General features: G+C 55.3%; 1 protein-coding gene across 1 annotated transcript in view; it reads left to right on the top strand.

The window, feature by feature from the left end:
* Nucleotides 1–2,628: 2,628 nt before the first annotated feature.
* HIC2 (hypermethylated in cancer 2) overlaps nucleotides 2,629–7,644 on the top strand; it is a 32,562-nt gene continuing 27,546 nt past the window's right edge. Inside the window, exon 1 of the mRNA XM_011987339.1 lies at nucleotides 2,629–2,718. The gene's annotated coding sequence lies outside the window, so the exon portion shown is untranslated. The remainder of the gene's footprint in view (nucleotides 2,719–7,644) is intronic.

Raw genomic sequence — 7,644 nt, 5'->3', positions numbered from 1 at the left:
CACTGTCTGCGGTCTCCTCTCTTCTTGCCTCCTCCCCGCGGGAAGACTGGCCACGGCAGGGGCAGGGGCAGGGGCGGGCCTGGAGGGGCCGCTCCCAGAGGGCCAGGCTCTGCGCCTGGTGGGCTCGCTGCCCTGCCCCCAGACCTCTCCTGTAGGCAGCCGCTTGGCAGGAAGAGAGATGGGCTTGGGGGAGGGGGTCGGCTGGCAGGGGGAAGGGACCGGCTGGCTGAGGGAGGGGGCTGAGGGGCCCCAGCTTGTCACTCTCTGTTTATCTTCCAAGATGGTTCATATTCACACAGGCCTGGGTGTGTGCGTGGTGGGGGGGAATGCCTCTCCCTGGGGGGCAGTGACTTGCGGCGAGGAGGGAATGAGGCCAGATAATGCTCCCAACGGCCCCACCCAGAACTGCCTGGGACTGCCTGTGTAAGGGAGCCCAGTGCTGAGCCGGATGGGTTGGAGCGGTGTTAAAGTTATTTATCCATGTCTTCTATCCTCTGCACCCCTAGTCTTTTCTAGTAGGAGTTGCCAAGCACATCTGGAAAGCTATGTTCCCGACCCCCCACTCCCCCAGCAGCAGGAGGGGTGTAACCCAGGGAAGCCACCCCTCTGACATATGTGCTGGGGGGAGGGGGCAGAGCCTTGCCCATAGGAATCCTGTGGCGGTGGGTTGTTGACTGATGTGGGGATTGCTGTGTCTCTTGTGCTGTGGGAGAGCTGGCAGGTAGTGGAGGGGCCTTGGGAGCTCCTAGGGTGAACCCGAGGCTGTCCTCTAAGGATCCAGGATGGAGGGATGGAGCTGGGTCACTCAAACCTAAGGCCTTTCTGGGTCTAGCATTTATTGCTTCCTGGTTTCTGGCTTTGCTTCTTTCCCTCCATTCTCATCTGCCAGTGTCTGGACTCCCTGGGCCTTCAAGCAGACATTTTCAGGAGCACAGGCCATGTGGTTGGTCTGGAGCCCTGTGGCAAGGAGAGTGTGCATGCTTGGTGGAGCAGGGTTGCTGTAGTAGTCTGAAAAACAGATGAGCTGGCCTCTGGAGACAAAACTGTGTGGCGAGACTGCTGGTTTAGTGAGTTCTGAACACCAAGAATAGGGCTGGGAGTCTGATGCTTGGGGGCTGAACTGAGTCCTGTGGCCCAGAATTGTTGCCTGGAAGTGAACGTTCCGTCTTGTGCCATTGAGATTGTGAAGATCTCTAGGTCCCACAGGACAAGCAATAGACTTGGAAGGCTGGAAAGAGGCTCCCCAGCTGCCTGCCTTCGGAGGTCAGAGCTCTCAGGTGGGTCGGCAGGCCAGTGTCGGGTTGGGGGAGGGAGGTTGTAGAGTGCCTGTAGCCCAGCTTTTCTGGCCAGTTGGCTCTGAGTGCTGCTGTGTGCCCAGCAACCTCTCCCTGCGGTGTTTTTCTGCCAGTTGTTGGAACTTGTAGATTAGTCACTGAGGTTTTACGACCGATTCCTGAAAAGAAAAATCTCCCTCTGGTTGCTGGCTCTGTGTAGAGGAAGAAGAAGCCCGAGGGAGTCAGGCCTTTAATTAAAGCAAAACCGAAATGATTGTGAAGTTGCTGGAAGGAGAAGAGAAGGCGCAGGTGGGGCAGGGGTGATGAGTCCTGATGAGTCCTGTTGTGCTGCATGATACCTGCTCTGGGGACAGGTAGGCACGATCCCATCCTGGATCGTCGGTCTTGGCCAGCAGCCCAGCCTTCTCCACAAGCTGCAGTCCTGGGTTAATCCTCACGTAGTGTTTTCTTTCCGTAGATCAGATTTCTCATTTTGTTAATAAGCGCAGCCTCCCGTCCACTTGAAGTCAGCTGTTGTGGACGAGGAGCAACAGGGTTTTGCATTATTGAGCTGATAGCCTGCTGCCTTCCTCGAGTCCTTATTGTTTGCGGGGTCAGATCTGAGGGATGGGGGAAGTGCCATTTAATCAGCAGCTAGCCCCTGGAGAAGAGCTGGCGGGGCAGTTCTGGAGAGAGAGAGCCGTGAGGAAGGAATAAAGTTCAGTTTACCCAGGGGACTTGTGGTTCCAACCTTATTGCTTGGTCTGTTGGCCTTGAGCAGTCAGCCCCACCCCATACCTTGTCTTGCCTGCTGCCCCCAGTACCTGATCCCTGGGAGAGTGGGGTGCTTCTTCCTGGGCTGCTCTTGCTGGCCTGGGAGGCAGCTTTCACCACGGGAAGAAAGAACAAATTAAGTTCCTCCCCTCTTGTCTCCTCTGAGCCTGGCCGAGGAGGGACTCCTGTGGGGCAGTGAGAGGGGAACTGGACTTGGTCGCAAAGTCTGTAGTGCATTGCTGGCTCTGCCATTTACTCCCGTTGTGACCTTGGGCAGTGATTGACTCTCCTGCCTCGTTTCTACAATGGGAACAGAACTTGAGTTTACATTCATGTATCACTGTTTTCTGGAGCTCAGCCTAGGGAAGTTAGACACTCAACAAATGATTATAAGATGGGGTGATAAGGGCTGGCATCTAGCGGAGCGCAGAGGGCATAGCGGTGGTGTGGGAGGAGCCCGCCGTGGGCTGGCTGAGAGCCCTGGATGCCATGTGGGTTGGGTTGGCCTGGAGGGGAGGGGTTTTAACCAGGAAGTGACTGCTGCTGGGTTTTAAAAGGCAGTGGTAGGGTAGAGGGTGGCAGGGGAGACAGCTGGAGAGCACTGAGGACGCGGACCCACAGATACTGTGTGAGTTGGGAAGCCCGCTTGGGAGACCCCACTGCCAGCCAGGCATGTATGCGGCTCTTTTTTGAGCTTCTTATTCATTCCGCCACATTTTCTGAGCACAAACTCAGTGCCTGGCCCCCTTGGTTTAGACCAAAACGTGTTGGCCCCTGCTTTCTGGCGCTCACAGACTTGCCTGGGTGGGGTGATAGAGGCGCTTGCAGTTCAGCACGCGGTCTGGTCTCTAGAGGAGTGAAGGAGCTGCTTTTGGAAGTTCAGTAGCTTGCTTGGGGGCTGGAGGGTAAGTGCCGTTGATTCCACCGCCTGTGGAGGCCCATATAGTGTGGTGTCTGGAGAGATTTGAGATCCCACTAGGGAGGAGTGGGGCTGAAAGCCCCCTCCCTAAGAGAGGTCCTGGCTCTCATTTAGGGGCTTCTGAACCAGCCCTTCCAGTTTGACTCTGCCTGGCACCGCCAGGGTTCCCTTCCTGCTGGGAGGGGCCTTGCCCTAAGGGTTAGGGACCTGGGCTGGGGGAGGGCTCTGAGGAGGGACTGGGCCCGGAGGGACTGAGGGACTGCAGGCTTGCTTGCCTTGAGCCCAGTTTTAGCTGGGAGTGGCAAAGCAAGAAAAGCTGGTGGGGGTGGGAGCTGTGTGTGGGCCCCCAGTGAGCTTGATAAGGGAGGGAAGGCTGGGAGCTGGTTCCAGCCCGCCACAGTTCAGGAGGGAAGGGCCAGACTGCCTGAGAGGGGTGTGGCAGCACTGAGTGGGGAGAGGGACCATAAGAAACTGCTTGGGACCCTCGGGAAGGTGGCCAGGCTTTGGGGAGGCCCTCCTTCTGACTATTCTATTTTCCTCTTTCTTTCTTTTCTTTTCTTTTCTTTTCTTTTCTTTTCTTTCTTTCTTTCTTCTTTTTGTGGTAATGTTAGTGGGTGGAGAGTGGGAGTGCAGCCTCGGTGTTAGAACAGGGGGACTTGGGGGTTCTTCTGATGGTGAGAGGGAACAGGGATGGGTCAGCCAGGTCCCTCTAACCTAGAGGCAGCTGTTTTTTGTGAGGTGGGCGGCGCATCGTAGGATCTTAGGTGCATGTTCTCTGTTTAGGGGTGATCATACACGGGGTGTGGTGAGGAGGGAGTGTGTGGAGTCCCCAGCCTTCCCGTGGCAGTTCCCAGTGTGACTAAAAGAAGGCAGGGATTGGGTTTGGTTAGGTGGGTGCTTCCAGATGAGAGCTGGCCTGCTGTGGAAATGGAAGAGCTCCTGGCTCTGGCAGGGGTGTGGCTGCTGTACAGACTTGTCCCCTGCCGTCCTGGGCTGTTGCCCTGCGGCTTGGGCTTCGGCTTCATTCCTCTGGGTGGGTGGGTTCTCTCTGGCAAGTGTGGGAAGGGGCCGCTCCCATTACCACACTGAGGCCTGAGCCCCTTTGAGGGGGAGGATCTGTTGCATGGCCTTTGCAGTCCTCTCACCCCTGCTGCAGTGCGGGAGGTGAGGCCGCAGCACTCGGGAGATGGTAAGCTGTTGGTGACCTCTCATTCACAAAGTAAGGGAGAGTGGGGCCTGGAACTTTGGTGACTTGTCCTTGTGTGGACACAGTGGGGCTTTTCTGGGTGATGAGTGCAGGCTGCACATTCACCCAGCACTTGCTGTTGCTCATGCTGCCTGGCAGAGGTCTGCCTGCTGGTGCCCTGGTTCTCACCTTGGGCTATACCTGTCTCTGGGGTGGGCCCAAGGCACTAGCTTTTCCTGAAGCTTTTGAAGTGAACCTGGTGTGCAGCAGAGTTTGAGAACCGCTTCTCTAGCAGGTGATGCATCTTTGTTGATAATAGAATCCACAGGCAGAAGGATGAGTAGCCCGAGCAGCCCGCGCTTTTACCTGCGGTGCTCACTAACTGCTTTACTCCGAGGACCTGGCGGGGTCAAAGTTATCCAGTGAATGAATTGGTAGAATCAGTCATGCCGATTCTTGGGTAGTTACTGGGCACAAAGGGTGAACAGCAGGAAGAACCTAGACCTTGTGCAATGGGGGCTTCTCCTGGGAGGTCCTCTGGAGGTGGGTCCTACTAACCCTGTAGCATGGGCTTTTGGAGTCTGCCTGGCCTGCTTTCCTGGCTGCATTCTTGGGCTCTTGTTGGCCTGTATGTAGTCTGGTGGGGCCTCACATAGTGCAGTTTGGGTTGAGCAGACATGGCCAATAATGGGAGCCCCTGGGACTCCTGGGACCTCTGCCTCGTTCTCCCTGGAAGAGATTTGTCCCTGAGGTTGGTTTCCTGGGCTGTGTTATATGAGGAAGGTATATGAGGCCACTAATAGGGGCAGAGAAGGAAGAGTGGTTGGGGACTGAAGGTGGAGGGGACGGGACAGGAGGCAGAACTTTAGGTAGGGCCTGGCTGGGCCTGGCCCCCTTTGTTGGAACAGAACAATGGGTTGTTCTGGGGTTTTGTTTGTATTTGAGGGAGAGAGGCTATAAGACAGCTCCTGCCAGCTAGGAGCAGCCTATCATGTGAGGGGACAGGTAAGGCCCCTGGGTATGGTTCTGATCAGCATCCTGGGTAGGAAGTCTTGCCCTTTAGAGAAGGGACAGCAACCTGGCCAGGGGCAATAGAGGAGATGGGAAAAGGAGCTGAGAAGGAAGGGGTGGTGCACATCTTGGTAGCTGGGCCTAGGTAGTCCTGTCCTGAGTGAGTGATCTGGGGATGGATTCCTGCCCTAGGTCTTGTGCCCCTTCACTGCAGCCCTCTCCGGAACCCCATGGCCCTTCCCCTTTGTGGAAGCAGCTGCTGTTATAGTTTCTGTCTGGCTGGTACCAGGGAACTTGGCTTGGAAGATGGGAGGAGGATGGTCCCCACGGAGTTCCGACAGAAGGCCAGGAAGGTAGTGGTGAAGAGGTAAGCATTCATCCTGGGCTCGTTCCTGGGCTCAGCCTGGCAGTGGACATTTTACACCCGATTCAGTTATCAGAACACACCAGTGTGGTCCTCATCATTTTGTCAGTCCTCGTTATACAAGTGGCTCAGAGAAGTTAAAGAGAGTCATACGTCTAGAGTGAGTGGAGGAACTCCAGGTGAAGTGTGTGAAAGCCTCGGACACATTTGTGAGTGAGGACTCCTTACTCTGCGCAATGCTTGGGCTGGAGGGCAGCTGAGATTTTCATTTTGAATGGGGTAGTGGGATGGCTGCGCTTGACAAAGCCAGGGAGTCTGGCTCCCAGAGTGGGAAGGTGGTCCCCTGCAGGTCCCCTGCTCCTCCCCAAGGACCAGGGGCCAGAGAGCATTCTCTGGGTCGTCCTCATCTTTCCAGTCACACGCAGCTCCTTACTGTCTGGTATGTGGGAATCTTCTACCCCACGGCATCCTGTGCCTTTGCCGAACACCTCCAGGAGAGCCATGTGAGGGATGGTCTGGACGTTGCAGGGACCAGAGCTGAGCTCTTGAGATTCTTTGAGTGTGGACAAACGGGGTGCCCTTGGTGGTGTGGGGACGCAGGCAGGGTAGCTCCTCTGGGTGACTCTTGGTAGGTTGTCTTCTGGTAGATGGACTGGGGGTGCGGGTTCTGGTGCTTCAAGGTGGTTGTCCTCTGACTGTGAACCAGATCCCAGGGACCAGGCGTCAGCCCCGTGCTGGCCGAAGGGAGAGGGTTGTTGCCAAAGTCTCACATTCCAGGCATGTGTTGATGCTGATAAGGCAGCAGGGCTGGCTTAGCCGCTTTGGGCAGGAGGGGACTTTGACTTCATGCCCCCAGCAGGCAGCATGCACATCTTGCTTCCTGGTAGCACCCCTCCCCCACCGACCCCCTCTGCTTGCAGGGGCAGTGCCGCGCTCAGCAGCGTTGCTGGCTTAGTAGCAGGCCTCTGGAGGCCTATTGATGGATTCTGCCAGCACTGCCTCTTGGAGTATTCGAGGATGCCATTGGAAATGTCACTTCCTTTTATTTGCTGAAATTTGTTACTCTCAGGTTTGGCAGTAGGCCCCTTGTCCAAGATTTCAGCTTTTGGGGAACTTCAGTTTTGTGGAAAGATGACTCCTGCTTCCTCTGTGGGCCAGTCTCTTAACCTCTCCAGGCCTCATTCTCCTTGCCTATAAATGAGTTGTTAGACTCAAAGTTGTTTGCAGACCCTGGGGATCCCCAATACCTTTTTCAGTATATTTAAAAGTTACGAGGTCGGATGGGGTGCTCACGCCTGTAGTCCCAGCACTTTGGAAGGCCAAGGCGGGTGGATCATCTGAGGACGGGAGTTCCAGACCAGCCTGGCCAATATGGTGAAACCCTTCCTCTCCTAAAAACAAAAATTAGCCACATGTGGTGGCACATGCCTGTAGTCCCAGCTACACAGGAGGCTGAGGCAGGAGAATGACTTGAACCTGGGAGGCAGAGATTGCAGTGAGCCAAGATTTTGCCACTGCACTCCAGCCTGGGTGACAGAGCGAGACTCCCATCTCAAAAAAAAAAAAAAAAAGTTGCTGGCCCCTGCCCTGGGTGGACACTTGCACTGCCAGAGTTGTGTTCTCCACTGTCAACCAGCACTGGGGGCTGAGACCCACCAGTTCTACACATGTCCAGGGGAGGCAGTACAGATGACTGAGTATTAAATCTAGACCTTTAATTACACATCTTTTTACTTTTCTATGTGATGAAATAGGAAGGATACGTGAGGCATTTTTTGAGATGGAGTCTCGCTGTTGCCTAGGCTGGAGTGCAGTGGTATGATCTCAGTTCGCTGCAACCTCCACTTCCCGGGTTCAAGTCATGCTCGTGCCTCAGCCTCCCGAGTAGCCGGAATTACAGGCACCCACCACCGTGCCTGGTTAATTTTTTCTATTTTTAATAGAGTCTGGGTTTCGCCTTCTTGGCCAGACTGGTCTTGAACTTCTGATCTCAGGTGATCCGCCCTCCCTGGCCTCCGAAAGTGCTGGGATTACAGGCATTAGCCACCATGCCCGGCATGAGGCTTTTTTTTTTTTTTTGAATTTTTTTTTTTTTTGAGACGGAGTCTCACCGCGC

The sequence above is a fragment of the Mandrillus leucophaeus genome, unplaced genomic scaffold (genome assembly GCF_000951045.1).
Source record: "Mandrillus leucophaeus isolate KB7577 unplaced genomic scaffold, Mleu.le_1.0 Scaffold308, whole genome shotgun sequence".
Lineage (NCBI taxonomy): Eukaryota > Metazoa > Chordata > Mammalia > Primates > Cercopithecidae > Mandrillus > Mandrillus leucophaeus.
Note: the sequence above shows the minus strand (reverse complement) of the source record. Positions and strands in the feature narration are given on the sequence as shown.